Genomic DNA, 17,380 nt, shown 5'->3' on the forward strand with positions numbered 1-17,380 from the left:
GAGCCAAAGCGTTTCGTTGAAATGACCGGGACAAGGGTGGGTTGAGCCTTGGTTCACTGTTGTGTAATATTGCCCAGATTCTGTGGTCCTTCCCATCAGGTGGGGCTTGTAACCACAGAGCAATCCCTAAAATTCCTTCTAATATCATTAAATCCACAAAGCATTCTTTAGTCCTGTGTTGGGAAGCCTCTCTGTAAAGGGCCCGGTAGTAAATGCTGCAGGCTCTGCTGGACAGCTTCTGTTGTGGCGATTTACAATGTCATGGAGGTACAGAAGCTCTGCACCCAGGTGAGCGCAGTCGTAGTCCATAAAGTTTTATTTACAGAAGGACAGAGAGCAGGCCACATTTTCCTGCAGGCTGTAATCTACTGAGCTCATCTTCAGTTGGCATACCTTCAGATAAGGGTGATAACAAAATACACATCCCTCTTTTTTACATTATAGGACTTGTAAGAGATGTGCTTGTAGTTTGTTTAAATCACCAGCAATTATCTTGGTTCTCACGAGGTAAATAACCCTTGCTGAAATGAAAAAACCTCAGGAATCTGGTCCTGGCTTCAGTAAAACAGACTCAGTATGGACAAGGCACATTTTGTATTTGCTCTTAACTAGTTCCCAGAAGTAGTAGTTTCATTGAAGGCATTTCGGGGTTGTTGGGAGGCCCATGAAATATAAATGTTCAAAACAGGAGCAGTTATCTTCCTAACACTCCGAAAGCTGGTATGACTGCACATTTCGATGATGATCCTAGAGCGTTCTGTCTTCCTGGATTTCTTTGCACCTTGCTCACCTGTTGGTGTAATTTGAGAGCAGTTACCTTACTGTTAATTAACAGTGTCTCATTGAGAATCTACAAGAGAAATTCTGATCAGTCAAGATATTAGTGGAACGTTTTATTTCTATTTTGAAGATTCTCTGCCTCTGGTCCTAACAGAGTATTAAGTTCTCTAAAAGTGAAGAAAGAATTAGACGAGCTAAAGAAAATACCTGTTGAGCTGCTAGGATAGAGGGTGTAAAAATGATTATAATTGATCCTTTTGTATTGAAATATTATTAAGATACTGTGTTTTAGAACCTGTTCAGTTTAGCAAGAATATTGATAAATAGGGATTAAACAAAAACTTTTCATTTTTAATCACTAAAAACAATTTATATTCATGATAGACTCTAGTGGCCTGAGTCCTATGATATAAAGAATGACTAATTAATAGATTCATGTCACAAACCAACTCTGAGAATGCTATGTGGGTCCACTGTCATTCTCTTGAAATTTCAGGAGAATAAAGTCTTCAAAAATTTATCTTCAGGAAAAATTTGGCAACATGGCTTCTAAGGAAGAAAGCAAAGCACAGAAATTTTAGGTAGCTCAAGGTACTATGATTTTGTACAAAGGCTGAGAAGGAACTACAGGATAGTGATTGGAGCCAAGGTTACTTCGTGGAAAATGATAGTTTATCAGATCGATTCAGTTCAGTCGCTCGGTTGTGTCGACCCTTTGCAACCCCATGGACTGCAGCACGCCAGGCTTCCCTGTCCATCACCAACTCCCAGAGTTCACCCAAACTCATGTCCATCGAGTCGGTGATGCCATCCAACCATCTCAGCCTCTGTTGTCCCCTTCTCCTCCTGCCTTCAATCTTTCCCAGCATCAGGGTCTTTTCCAATGAGTCAGTTCTGTGCATCAGGTGGCCAAAGTATTGGAGTTTCAGCTTCAGCATCAGTCCTTCCGATGATAACACTCACTATACTATACCATGATATGAAGTAGAAGGTAGATGATGTTTTGCCTCTTTAATTCATATGATTTCTATTGAAGTTGATGAAGACAGAGATTAGAGCTGGAAACAGTACAAATGAATTTCTTAATGACAAATCTGTTTTCTCTGGGCATTTCCCTGTTTTCAGCTCCTCTTTCTTGTCTCTGTAGCTTGGAGCATGTTTGAGTTATTTTTATTTAAGTGGATTATGTAAAGTCAGTCAGTTAAACTAATGGCTAAACAAGTTTCCCCTGAAGCTAAGGTGAAAATTATTTTCCTGTGGCCTGATGCTCAAGGTCATAATTAGTAGATGTTTGATTTCTTAGAACACTTAGGAATAAAGAGGGTAGGATGAGATACGGAGGGGCAAGACTTCCTTTTGACATTTCAAACCTAGTTATCTTTTCATATATGTTCTTCCCCAGGAATATCCATAGTGTACAAACACACATGTTAACACACACACACACACACACACACACACACACACACACTTGCATCCACCATCAGCCTTGCGGTAAAAACTTGAGAGTTTGTAACGAATAAACAAAGAACAAAATCATATCAAATGGTTGCAGGCTCCTCAATCTTAAATATCCCCAATGCTTATAACACTATGAATATTTATTTTTCTCAATATAATACTCTTTTGCATTTCTTTATTTTTAGTAGCTAATTACCTTCATAGGTTTTAAAATTCTATGTATTCAAGCTCATATATAAAGTATCTGGTCAATATGATAATAGATATATTTACATTTCATGATAGGTACCAGCAAACCTTTGAGATCCAATCAAGCATAAGGACTTTATTATTTCCCAAGACTTCATGATAGTATAATATCTATGCCACACACTCAAGGAGATTATAATCTGTTTAAGAGCTTAAAACCTATTTTTTATGTTCTGGTTCCTTATACAAGAGGTCAGATCTTTGACAATGTGGGCAGGAAACTGAGATGGTTAAGATAAAACCAGAACTCAAACCCTAGTTTTTTCTTTCCACATTGAACGCAAACTTTTCCCCACACTTAAAGATTAAATTATGTGCTGTATTTATTGAAAAAATCAGCATATAAACTCACTTACTTCAAACCCATGTTGTTCAGGGTTCACATATAAGTATCTTTGCTTATATTTTCCTATGAAACATGAAATGCTTGGCTGTATGTTGCCTGGGATGGGTTTTATACTGAAAGTCATTAAGGATTAGAAGACACTATAGCACCTCCTGAAGACAGTGTTCAGTATCTAAAAGTCCACCAAGTCCAGTACACTCCTGAAGGACCCAGAGAGAGAGAAACCACTGACTCCATCTTGTCCATATCATATAGAACCATAGTATGCAGGCAGTTAAATACCATATCTGGTTCTGATTCCATCTATCCAAGTATGTAATGAACCAAGAAAATGTCAAGATAGGCACCTCTGAGATGACCAGTGGGCTGCCCCGTGTGATACATGGGCCGGCATCTCCCAAACACTGCTTGCTACACTTGTGTGTTAATGATTCACAGGACAAACTACAGTTCTTGAGGTTTTGCGAAGTTCTACCTTGTAACAGCTTGTTTCTCTCTGCTTACTCCAGCATATACCAAGCTCATTTCATTCTAGAAGACCTATTTCCCAGGGACATCCATTAATGTGTTGCATAGTTTTTAAGTGAAGTTTGAGAAATTCCATTTTAGATAGCCAGCATCCTACTGCCTAAGAGATAAAAGGCTGTAAGCTCAGTTCAGTTCAGTCGCTCAGTCGTGTCCGACACTTTGCAACCCCATGAACCGCAGCATGCCAGGCCTCCCTTTTTATCACAAACTCCCGGAGTTTACTCAAACCCATGTCCATCAAGTCGGTGATGCCATCCAGCCATCTCATCCTCTGCCATCCCCTTCTCCTCCTGCCCCCAGTCCCTCCCAGCATCAGGGTCTTTTCCAATGAGTCAACTCTTTGCATCAGGTGGCCAAAATATTGGAGTTTCAGCTTCAGCATCAGTCCTTCCAATGAACACCCAGGACTGATCTCCTTTAGGATGGACTGGTTGGATCTCCTTGCAGTCCAAGGGACTCTCAAGAGTCTTCTCCAACACCACAGTTCAAAAGCATCAATTCTTCAGTGCTCAGCTTTCTTCACAGTCCAACTCTCACATCCATACATGACCACTGGAAAAACCATAGCCTTGACTAGACGGACCATTGTTGGCAAAGTAATGTCTCTGCTTTTTAATATGCTGTCTAGGTTGGTCATAACTTTCCTTCCGAGGAGTAAGCGTCTTTTAATTTCATGGCTGCAATCACCATCCGCACTGATTTTGGAGCCCCCCAAAATAAACTCTGACACTGTTTCCACTGTTTCCCCATCAATTTCCCATGAAGTGATGGGACCAGATGCCATGATCTTAGTTTTCTGAATGTTGAGCTTTAAGCCAACTTTTTCACTCTCCTCTTTCACTTTCATCAAGAGGCTTCTTAGTTCCTCTTCACTTTCTGCCATAAGGGTGGTGTCATTTGCATATCTGAGGTTATTGATATTTTTCCTGTCAATCTTGCTTCCTGCTTGTGCTTCTTCCAGCCTAGTGTTTCTCATAATGTACTCTGCATATAAGTTAAATAAGCAGGGTGACAATATACAGCCTTGACTCACTCCTTTTCCTATTTTGAACCAGGCTGTTGGTCCATGTCCAGTTCTAACCGTTGCTTCCTGACCTGCATATAGGTTTCTCAAGAGGCAGGTCAGGTGGTCTGGTATGTTCATCTCTTTCAGAATTTTCCATAGTTTATTGTGACCCACACTGTCAAAGGCTTTGGCATAGTCAAAAAAGCAGAAATAGATGTTTTTCTGGAACTCTCTTGCTTTTTCAATGATCCAGCAGATGTTGGCAATTTGATCTCTGATTCCTCTGCCTTTTCTAAAACCAGCTTGAACATCTGGAAGATCACAGTTCACGTATTGCTGAAGCCTGGCTTAGAGAATTTTGAGCATTACTTTACTAGCGTGTGAGATGAGTGCAATTGTGTGGTAGTTTGAGCATTTTTGGGGATTGTCTTTCTTTGGGATTGGAATGAAAACGGACCTTTTCCAGTCCTGTGGCCACTACTGAGTTTTCCAAATTTGCTGGCATATTGAGTGCAGCACTTTCACAGCATCATCTTTCAGGATCTGAAATAGCTCAACTGGAATTCCATCACCTCTGCTAGCTCTGTTCATAGTGTTGCTTCCTAAGGCCCACTTGACTTCATATTCCAGGATGTCTGGCTCTAGGAGAGTGTGAGTGATCACACCATTGTGATTATCTGGCTTGTGAAGATCTTTCTTGTACAGTTTTTCCATGTATTCTTGCCACCTCTTCTTAATATCTCTGCTTCTGTTAGGTCCATACCATTTCCGTCCTTTATTGAGCCCATCTTTGCATGAAATGTTCCCTTGGTATCTCTAATTTTCTTGAAGAGATCTCTAGTCTTTCCCATTCTGTTGTTTTCCTCTATTTCTTTGCATTGATCGCTGAGAAAGGCTTTCTTATCTCTCCTGGCTATTCTTTGGAACTCTGCATTCAAACGGGAATATCTTTCCTTTTCTCCTTTGCTTTTCACTTCCCTTGTTTTCACAGCTATTTGTAAGGCCTCCTCAGCAACCATTTTGCCATTTTGCATTTCTTTTCCATGGGGATGGTCTTGATCCCTGTCTCCTGTACAGTGTCATGAACCTCTGTCCATAGTTCATCAGGCTCTCTGTCTATCAGATATAGTCCCTTAAATCTATTCTCACTCCCACTGTATAATCATAAGGGATTTGATTTAGGTCATACCTGAATGGTCTAGTGGTTTTCCCTACTTTCTTCAGTTTAAGTCTGAATTTGGCAATAAGGAATTCATGATCTAAGCCACAGTCAGCTCCCGGTCTTGTTTTTGCTTACTGTATAGAGCTTCTCCATCTTTGGCTGCAAAGAATATAATCAGTCTGATTTCAGTGTCGACCATCTGGTTATGTCCATGTGTAGAGTCCTCTCTTGTGTTGTTGGAAGTGGGTGTTTGCTATGACCAGTACGTTCTCTTGGCAAAACTCTATTAGCCTTTGCCCTGCTTCATTCCGTACTCCAAGGCCAAATTTGCCTGTTCCTCCAGGTGTTTCTTGACTTCCTACTTTTGCATTCCATTCCCCTACAATGAAAAAAACATCTTTTTTGGGTGGTAGTTCTAGAAGGTCTTGTAGATCTTCATGGAACCGTTCAACTTTAGCTTCTTCAGCGTTACTGGTTGGGGCATAGAGATCTTCAAATACCCTGTTTGGGGAACAAATGAAATTAAGCCCTTACAAAATATGTATAGGTGAAGAATATAAACATATTTAGATGACCAATCTCTTAAAGATCATTTTCAGAATTTTAGGAATTCACAGACCATATCCTGAATCTTTTGTGTTTGACATAATGATTAGGCAAAAGTTACTTGACCATTGGGTGTGGTACCAGTTAAACCATATGTTTCTGTGTGAACTGAAAAATAGGTGTCTCTCCCCCTAGATGCATTCTAAATGCTTCATTCAAAATAACCCAAAACATACTTAAGGTTTTCAATGGTTATGTAAACAGGGAACTACAGTAGAAAAACATATACTATACTGTTTATATTAATTAACCTTTTGTATATAGAATGAATTAAAAGTTCTTCCAAAAAAATATTGTCATGGATTCAAAGTACTTAAAACTTAAGTAATTTCTAGGATAATTCTTACAGAACAAAATCAACACAGTAATCCAAAGTGCTTGAGTGCTAAGCTGCTTCAGCTGTGTCTGATTCTTTGCGACCCTAGGGACTGTAGCCCTCCAGACTCTTCTGCCTATGGGATTCTTCAGGCAAGACTATGGGAGTGGGTTGCTGTGCCCTTCTCCAGGGGATCTTCTCAACCCAGGGCTCAAACCCATGTCTCTTATGTCTCCTGCACTGGCAGGCAATTTCTTTACCACTTGTGCCACCTGGGAAGCCCAGTTCAAAATAATAAGCATCAATAAAGATTTGAGGTCCCTTGTTTTTCAGATTTGTTCTGCATGTGACATATAATTTTAATTTAGTATTAGCTTAAATAGTTCTCAAAGAACATCTTCCCTTCCAACCATAAAGAATGTAAAGTGTTTTAGTAGAGGTAGCATGACAAGTGAAAGTCGCTCAGTCATGTCCAGCTCTTTGTGACCTCATGGACTGTAGCCTGCCAGGCACCTCTGTCCATGAAATTCTGTAGGCCAGAATACTGGACTGGGTAGCCATTCCCTTCGCCAAGGGATCTTCCTAACCCAGGGATCAAACCCAGGTGTCCCGCATTGCAGGAAGTCCCATAATTAATAATAAGAAATGCACATGTTCTGGGAGCCAGAAAGAATATGTTAAGTTTCTGAGTTGTTATTTTATTTTATTTTTCGCATCAAAGAAAATGTTCATCCCAAAAAGAGGGTGAATTTTTGTGATATAGCTCCAAATTTTTTTTTCATCTTTTATCGTCTATCAATTTCTTTCCAGGCAGACAAATTTCAGTTGTTTTATGTGAGATCAAACTACAAAACCAAATACAAGTATAATCCTATAAAATCCTTTAGTTGTACTCAGATGATACATAATTTTAGAAGTTCTGTCAAAATCAACAGTTTCCCAGCGACCTTCATGTATAAACTTTTGTCAGCATTGACAAAGGTTTGCCTTGATCTACAAGGTCGCCTTTCTGTATCAAGGTGAATTTTGATAAACAAACTTGCTGAGCAAATTTGATCCAAATAGTTTTCGGTCTTTTTATCATCTCTTTTTGAAAGAACATTTTCAAAAGCAGTTCTTGTTTTTCTACAATCATAGTTTGAAAGATATGAGAGCTTTTTAAGGGAAGTTTTCTCCTATACACAAATAGTAATTTCGGAGCAAGAATTTTACTATAATCTGGCAGTTGATGTCAGTAGGCATAATAATAAGTAGGCACATACTTAAGGAAATATGCTTATTGGGAGATTTTAAAACATTGTAGGTTAAATTATTCGATATTTTAAGTTGTGATAGAGAATGTGTGCATAGTTCAGTATCTTCTGGAAAATCAATCTTGATATTGCAGTTATGCTTGAAAAATATTACAGAAAATTTCAAATGCCGTTAATTTCGTGCTGGTTCTTCAGCTCCACAAGGGAATACAGGATACCATTTAAAAATAATCTTTGGAAATTTTGTGACGGTATTTGAAAAATACCTGCAAAATTATTTGCTATATTGATAGCTCAGAATAACAAATGAAACTTTCATTTTTATATACTTATTGTTATGCCTACTGACATTGAATATAGTCAGAAGGACCACGAGGGAATTTTTAAAGCTGTCCACACTATTTTGCATGCCCTCCTGTTCCCCTATGGACAAACAAAGTCAACTGAGATCTGCAGAAGTCCTAAGAAGAAAGGAAAATAACATGGACATTTGGTGATGGGGAGAAACTAACTGGAACACAGTGAGAGATGCCGGATATTGAATATCTGAGGAAGGAAATATATTTTGGCATTCTTTCATGGAATTTCTCCGTTTTAATTGTCTAAGACTGATGAGTGGACTATTATTATTTCCTATGACCAGATTGAAGCAATAGAGAGATGAAAAGACTGTGCCCCATGCCCTTTAAAAACTCTCTACCTTTATGGTGAAATTACTAAATGAGACTTGTTAGTATACCATATGACTGAAAGTGTCATGCAGCTGAGTTGTTAAATCATGCCATGTCCACCACATAAACACAATTCTCTTGACGTATGAATGTAAGTAACAGACAGTCCTTAAAGTAGCAACTTTGAGCTCTTGGGGCAAGTGAGTAGATTTTCCTGGTGAGAGTCTTCCTTGCAAACCTTTAGTACTACTGCAGGGGTCTGGTTCCATTCCTGGCTGGGGAAACTAAGATTCTGCAAGCTGTGTGGTCAAAAAAAAAAAAAAAAAGACTACAGTTTGAAGGGAAACAGCAGCAGTCTGATTTGAACAGCTCCATTCTGTCTGTTTTTACTGATCTGTTCTGTCAATTCCTTATAGGCTTACTAAGATGTTTTGTTGAAATCTGGGAAGGTTAGCAGAGTATTAGATAAATGCTTCCTACTTAATAGGCAATAAAAATGGTCAATTATAACAAAGTTTTCAAGATTTGATAGAAGCCCAGAATACTTCACAAAGATGGGAGTTACTTGTCAAAGTGATCATTTGTAATTAGATCCCAGAGACAACTCCTGTCTCTTAGGGAAAAATAGCTGCACTGCATATGGAGATTTAAAGTATGCTCTAATGTTTTGTTGTTTGCAGAAATCTAATTCCCTGTAAGGATTAAATCAGGTAATATTTAGCATTTCAAATATTTTAAAGAGCATGCTCAGTGGACATCGCAGATACTGTTAATTAGAAACATTTCTTTAATGAGAAAAATAAGACTGTGTGTTTGGAAGAATGCATTAGAAGATTTGTTTCATTTATTATTTTATTTGAGGTTAAATAAAATCTTTGAAAGTTCAAACCAACAAACTATATTAACTTTTCTTGTAATACAGGCTCATCTGTTTATGATACTAAATCATATTTGATTTTATTTGAGAGTGTAATTTTCCAATTTAATTATCCTAAAAGAAGTTACACATTTAATTTAATACTGTTGTTAAATGAAATAAAAATATAATTCTCTCTTCTTAATTATTATTTCCCCTCAATATACAAGAAATTAACTTACATACTTCTAACAGCACATCTTCAGTGTAACAAATTATTAGAAAGCTATAGTTTATACATCTTTTAAATGCAAGGAAAATAGCATAGGTTATGAATTCTATAGTGAATTGACTATATTAAAGCAGCTTTCAAATAAAATCAATTTATTTCCTAGGAATAGTTTTGAAAGAGAAGAAGAATTCAACTTTGGGGTTCAAATCCCTGTTCACCATGAGGGATATGATTGTAGTTGTGATCTTGGTTTTTGACGGCAGGCGTGAGCAGTGCATTTACTCCGGGACTATGAGTGATGTCCAGAAGTGCCACCTTTGGATTCAGGGCAGACCCAGGTGTAGGAGACCAGGCCTGTTGGTGAGATGTTGACTAGCTTTGCTTCAGTGCTCTGTGATTCCCACAGCATGTGAGGGCTTCCTGAAGGACCACTGCTGTGACCCTTTTGTTTGATGTGTGGTCTCTGCCACACAGACTGGCTGTAGGAAGGATGCTCTGTGCTGTATTCACTCTCAAACAGTAGGGCGACTGTTCTGAGAGGACCTCAATTTGCTACTATATTTTTATGCCAAAACCTAAAGGGATATTTCTAATGGGAATTGTCTAACAATCTGAAGCTTCTATTTATCCTGCTGTGTTTACATGTTTATATCTGTGTGTTGGAGACCTGATTGCTGATTTTAAACCTGGCAGTATTACATAAACGAACAGCTAATAGTTTTTATGGTCCCCAAGCATGAACTCTGGTTATCAACATTAAGTATCTGTTCTTTGGGACAGTCTTCGTATTTCCGTGGCAGTGATCCTATAATTTAAAGTGGATATGAATCCTTTCACTCCAAACCAATGCTTCCCAAACTTCAGTTATTTCACATGTCACGTTCATATTTTTTCCATGACTGTGTAACACATACATAATTTTTAATGTATTAAAAATGTGACATGTAAAGTGTGTTTTATGTCTATCAGATATTCTAATAGATGCTTTACATGCAATATCATGAGTGCTGTACCAGCCCAGTAGTGTAACTGCTAATAGTCTCTTTTTATAAATAAAAAGTGAAGCAACATATTGACTTTGCTTGGCAATAAGCGATAGAGCTAGAATCGAGAGTCAGGTGATGTAACGTTTTGTCTTTATGTAGTGAATCTCTTTATCTCTAATAATTTTTTTTTTTTTGCTTTAAGTTGATTTTGTCTTACATGACAAGTTTTAAAACCAATGTTCAGTCTAGCTTTTCACAGCCTTACTTTTAACCTTTCTGTTCAAGGTTATAAGTTACATATGAGTTATATCTCTTATAACTAGCATAGAGCTGGATTTAGATTTTTTTCTTTCTATCTATTATTTAATTGATTACCTAATTCTTTTACATTTATTTTTATTTCTTATGTATTTGGAATTCTTTCTACTATCTTATTTAATACTTTCAGCTGTTATTATCTTATTTTTTCTCTTTCCTGATTGGTTATGAATTGAATTATTTTCATTTCATTCTGCACTATTATGGAAATTATATTATTTCTATGATTTTGGTGCCTAATTTTGTGCTTCAAGTATATATATTTCATTAAGCAATAAATCTAAAAGTTAATAATTATTTCTGCTGCCCCCAGCGGGGGGCGGAGAATGAATGTAGTACACTTTAGCTCTGTTACCATCCCTCCACCATTTACATATTTTATGTCTAGTGTTTTAATTATATGCTGTTTTCTTTCTTCCATTATTGGATGTGGTTTTTTAAAATGCCTTAGAATGACCCATGTTTTTTCTAGTTTCTCCGCTAACCATTTTTTGGTGCACTGTAGATCTTCCCTTGCGGGAGCATTCTCTGTCTTCCTGAAATGTATACAATTATATTACATTTTATTAAGCAAATTAGTGGCACCAGTGAAGGTCCCATAGGGCTTAGACAAAACCCACATTTTTCCTTTTTCTTCAGTGGTCTTGACTCATGCCGAGGTTTCACTTCTAACTGTGCCCCGACCCTGGACTCAAGTATCTAAATTTCTCATCTGCAAAACCTCCCAAGACATTCATACTTACTTAACAACCTGTTTTCAGGCCCTCTTGATCTTTGGGCCACAGAATCTCTTCCTTTCTTAGAAACTTGGGTTTGTATTTCATATTTGTAATTTTCCCATCAGTTCTGGGTATTGGGGAGGGAAAGGATTTTTTCAGAATGTATCATCTACTACTTTGCTGGAAATAGAAGCTCCTATTTAAATATGCTCAGTCAGTCAGTCAGTTTAGTCACTCAGTCCTGTCCGACTCTTTGCGACCCCATGAATCGCAGCACGCCAGGCCTCCCTGTCCATCACAAACTCCCGGAGTTCACTCAAACTCATGCCCATCGAGTCAGTGATGCCATCCAGCCATCTCATCCTCTGTCGCCCTCCTGCCCTCAATCCCTCCCAGGGTACTATTTCCTTAAATTTTTTAAAGGTTTACTCACTTAAAAGGATACTGTTTAAAACAAAAGAAACAAATAATTGTAGCAAAAAGCGCTATGGCCCTAAGGAACTTGTCCCAAGGCAGAGGGCAAATGCCAGGGCAGGGAAAAGAGAATTGAGTCTTGAACTGGCAGTGAGATCTAAGGCACAGGAAGACAAAATGCTGGGATGGGGAGAGGAAGAGGGAGCTGAGGACCAGGAGATAAGGAAAGGAAGGGTGGGCGGGAGAGAGGAAGGAGGAGGGAGAGGGAAGGACAGAGGGAAAGAGGGAGGTCCAGAGGAGAAGGGCCCTTGGAGGGTGAGGAGACACAGAAACCAGGGAGAGAAATGTGAGCTGGGGTAAAAGGTAGATTATGGTCCAGGTGCAGGGAGAGACTTTGAGGATGTCTGAATTTAAGGGATGGAGCCTGAGTGAGCCATATGTCATCCTGAAATAAAGCGGCCATTAGAGGTTGCTTTGGACTCAGATGCCGGTCTTTGGTCAGCTGTGGTTGAGGTGACAGGACAGCCCAGCATGTGAAGCTGGGCCTGCCGGACACATGGGGCCCCTGTATTCACCTGGGGAGCAGAACCAGTGAAGGATGCAGAGAAGCAAGCAAACAAACAAAGCAAAATGACAACAAAAACCTCAACCTTTAACATCCCATCTGTTCAGTTCAGTCGCTCAGTCGTGTCCGACTCTTTGTGACCCCATGAACCGCAGCACACCAGGCCTCCCTGTTTATCACCAACTCCCAGAGTTTACTCAAACCCATGTCCATCGAGTCAGTGATGCCATCCAACCATCTCATCCTCTGACGTCCCCTTCTCCTCCCGCCTTCAGTCTTTCCCAGCATCAGGGTTTTTTCAAATGAGTCAGTGCTTGGAATCAGGTGGCCAAAGTATTGGAGTTTCAGCTTCAACATCAGTCCTTCCAATGAACACCCAGGGATGATCCCTTTTAGGATGGACTGGTTGGATCTCCTTGCAGTCCAAGGGACTCTTTAAGAGTCTTCTCCAACACCACAGTTCAAAAGCATCAATTCTTCAGTGCTCACCTTTCTTTATAGTCCAACTCTCACATCCATCCATGACTGCTGGAAAAACCATAGCCTTGACTAGATGGACCTTTGTTGGCAAAGTAATGTCTCTGCTTTTTAATATGCTGTCTATGTTGGTCATAGGTTTTCTTCCCAGGAGCAAGCGTCTTTTAATTTCATGGCTGCAATCACCATCTGCAGTGATTTTGGAGCCCAGAAAATAAAGTCTGTCACTGTTTCCACTGTTTCCCCATCTATTTGCCACGGCATTAACATCCCATAGATTGATATAAAATCATTTCACTATACCTGAGAAGAACAATCACTGCATCACAGTAACTGGAATTCTATGGACAGTATATTACTGAGGCTTGTAATGATAATACTGGGAGCTACTGTTTATTTACAATTGAGCATAATTTTAGGCAGAGGTGATTTGCTGTCATCCAACAAAGTAGACGTTTCTCTTTATTTTAGAATGAGAAAATGTGATATCTGAGATTTGAAGAACTTGTGCAGGGCCATGAACAGCAAGTAATGATGCTGTCATTAGAATGTAGGTCTTTCCTTAAAAAAAAAAAAAAAAGAATCTAGGTCTTTCTTATCTTAAGGCTTATAGGCTTGCTGTCATTATTTTTCTTTTTTACTCTGCACACCTACTTTTAAAAACTATTGAAGGTTTTAAAGGCATAACTAGAAAGAAAAAGTAAATTCAGTGCTAACATGACTTCAGTGATGAGACCGGTGAAGCGTGGAATGTATTTAGAAAGTTTCCCACCCCACAGCCATAGGGACAGGCCAGAAATCTGACAAACTTTGGAGCTTTGCATCTTGAGGTTTCTGTACAATAATCCCTCTTCCCGTCTGAGGTCCCCCACACTGCAGTGAGTCAGGCTGAGAAACCCCAGATGGAGGTGTGTGAGTTTGTACAGGTGTCCACTTATCTCTGTACAAAGTGTGTGTGGAAAGTGTTAGTCACTCAGTCATGTCTGACTCTGCAACCCCATGGACTGTAGCCCACCAGACTCCTCTATTCAAGGGATTTTCAAGGCAAGGATACTGGAGTGGGTTGCCATTTCCTTCTCCACAGCATCTTCCCAACCCAGGGATCGAACCTGAGTCTCATGCATTGCAGGCAGATTCTTTACCACTGAGCCAGTAGGGAAGCCTACAGTTGTCTCTGAAGGTTCTCGGAAATACTGAAGTGAGCCTCTTCCCCAAGCCCCTGACTCGCATGAGAGAGCACCGCCCCCCCCCCCCCCCAGTCTTCACCCAGACTGCATTCTGTCCAGAGCAGAGCTAATCGTGGCCTCCCGGCCCTCTGTCAGGGATGTCCTTTGGGACCCTGGACGGAAACCTGTAGACAGCCACCGAGATCCTTGGTCTGAAGTCCAGAGTTAAGGTCCGGAGAAAACTTGCAGGAAATGGGGACAGAAAACTGATGGGGATTGCAGGTCCTCTAGATCTTGTACTTCTACGGTCAGACTAGACATATATAAAGAGGTGTTAATGTTTGACAACTGAAAGTGAGTGTGAGGAGGAGGCCTTACCCAGGTTGAAGAATTCTCTGAAAGAGTGTGCTTTACCGAGCTTAAGGAATATCACTCTTGTGGGCAGAGTTCTCCACGGTCTGTAGCTGCCGCTGGCCTCCTGCATCTTCGTTGTTGCTCCTTTTAGAGTGGGACTGGGTTCATGGACCCTCCAATGTCAGGCTCTAGTCAGAGTGGATGGAAACGTGTGCATAAAACCTACCAGGTCATTAGGAAGCCAGGATTCTGAAGGGAACAGAGATCAGCCGTTATGGATTAAATCATTGCAGAAAGATTCATCCTTACTTCCAAAGGATGAATTATTTCAAGTATTATTTCCTTATTAAACTTTTAACTAAATCTGCTCCAAATGTTTCTGTGTCTGTGCATTTTGATTTTATTCTTGATTTTATTTTATCAAAACATAGATAGGATAAAGCTATAAGAAACTCTTAATATTTACATTTACTTTAGTGATATAAAATGAATGCATAATATCTAATTTTAGTGTTATTTGCCATATATTAAATGATATTATTTAATAATATTAAATAGAAAAAGTATTTAGTTGTACTCTCACACTTATAATGTTAGTTTCTAGTTACTTTGAGTATCATTTACTTATCTATGGTTTTATCTAATGTAATTTCCTAGTTCCAGAAAGTGGTCAGGTTTGCATCTCGGGTATGAAAAGGACATTTGGAAACATAGCAAGAGCATGTGTGAGGAAGTTGAGGGACTCAGAAGGGTGTGAGAAAGGGGAAGTAAGATGGTTATTTAGCAGGAACTAAAGTACTAATGGGTTTCCCAGGGGGCAGTAATGCTAAGGACCCTGCCTGCCAATGCCAGAGACTTAAGAGACTCGGCTTTGATCCCTAGATCAGGAAGAGCCCCTGGAGGAGGGCATGGCAACCCACTCCAGTGTTCTGGCCTGGAAAATCCCATGGACAGAGGAGCCTGGCAGGCTATAGTCCATAAGGTCACAAAGAGGCACACATGACTGGTGCAACTTAGCACACAGTATCTATAAATAGATAATATATGTAGAGTAAATAAAGATCCGAAAGTGCATGCAGACACTACTTACTGTCTATCTATTTATCTCTCTTTTCTATCTGTCTATCTACCTGTCATCTATCTATCATCTATCTCTCTAGTATCTGTCTATATCTATCTATCTATCTATAGGTCTGTCTATCTATCTACCTATCATTGTCTCTCTATCTGTCATTATCTCTCTAGCATCTATCTATATGTATCTATCTATTTATTGGCCTATCTATCTATCTGTCTATATCTGCTTTGATTCTGTCACTAACCAGTGTTGAGAACTTCACCAAGTACACTGCTTCTGTAGAGCTGAATTTACTTTTCTGTTTAGCCATTCGTTCATTCACTCATTCATCCCTTACCAATCATTTATTGAGTGCCTATTATATGGAGGTACCATACTTGATGCCAATTATATGGTGCAAAGCAAAACCAACTCTACTGCACACAAATGTCAAGAATTAAGTGAGTTACTTTGTCTTTTAAAAGTTATCCTTACATCTCTCACAGGTCAGATGCCTACATAAGGTATGACACAACACCTTTCAAAATCTGTATTTTGATTATTAATATTTAACTTTTCCACTTGACTGGGCTTTATGATGAACTGAATGAGTGTGTGTTGGCTTGGGGAAGTCCAGTTTCATTAGTGTGGGAATTTTCAGAGTCATGCCCCTGGACTGTTGGTATTCTAATGAACATTAACTGTCTGCAAACTGCCACATACAGGTTTGAAACAGGAATATTAAAGGATAAGAAGAGGAGACTCAGATAGCAGGGCTCTGAGCTTTACCCTTCCAATAGAGCAGTTGTACTAGGATTTGTTTTATTAATTCAAGACTTATGAAATATATCATTAAATATAAAGAGGAAGTATCACTGCCTTAAAAGCATATTTTAAACCAAATGTGGCACAGTAATTTCTACTGCTATGATTTGAAGGAAAAAATGAAAATATGAGATTCAGTTCTAATTCTTTAGCTATTAAGTATTTTTAATTCAGATAGTATCATAATTTGGCCAATGGTTTGTCTATTATGTTGCAAGTCCTTGGTATAGTACGTTAGGAAAAAAATCTATTTTGAAGAAAAAAGAAACTTGCAGACCCTAGGTCTATGTTGAGATTAGATGTTCTTTTTTCCCACTGCATATTTTATTTACGAATCATACACTTGGTGTATGAAGTAAAAGAAGTACTTGGGATTGCTTTTTAGCACAATAGCTTTACCCAGTATGATACAAACTATATAAAATAATATATTTTGTTTTCAAATTCATTGCTTTAGCATACATAGTTAACAGATTTCATACTACTCTTGGTAACTTACATTTAAAACAATATGGTAAAAATTTTAAAGGCTTTTTTTTTACTTTATCATTTTTTAAGAAAATAATCACTTAGAGCTACATTTCTTTACTCATTTTTAACTATGATTACCTTGATTTCAACCAGGACATCTTAAAGCATAGACACAATAATGAAATTGGTATAATCAGTACCCACTGACTGAATACAGAGCACAGACCCAGTTTAGTGACTCAAAACCCTAGGCCTTGAAGGATTCTCAAAAGGCCTTATGCACTAGCTTCCTGTAATTAGTGGAAATGTTTTCTAAGTTATTTGCATCATCCAAAGTAATTGGTGACCTTTGTTCCTTTGTAAACTAAGACAGCAGTTATGTCAAGGAATCCCTTGTGTGTCCATCTTCAGCTTTCTGACTTTATCATTTTGTGACTCATTTATACTATTTTATGGTTCATACATGATCTGAGAAGGTATTTACTTTTTTATATTTTTTACTTTAGTTTGATTTGCTATGTTTCAGGTATACAGCAATGTGATTCAGTTACATTTTGTGTGT

At 38.8% G+C, this 17,380-nt stretch overlaps 1 protein-coding gene across 1 annotated transcript in view; it reads left to right on the forward strand.

Annotated features, from left to right (window-relative positions):
• Window positions 1–17,380, forward strand: part of RIMS1 (regulating synaptic membrane exocytosis 1) — a 580,103-nt gene that overhangs the window by 477,515 nt on the left and 85,208 nt on the right. The gene's annotated exons all lie outside the window — the stretch shown is intronic.

Source organism: Dama dama, chromosome 28 (genome assembly GCF_033118175.1).
Source record: "Dama dama isolate Ldn47 chromosome 28, ASM3311817v1, whole genome shotgun sequence".
Taxonomy (NCBI): Eukaryota; Metazoa; Chordata; class Mammalia; order Artiodactyla; family Cervidae; genus Dama; species Dama dama.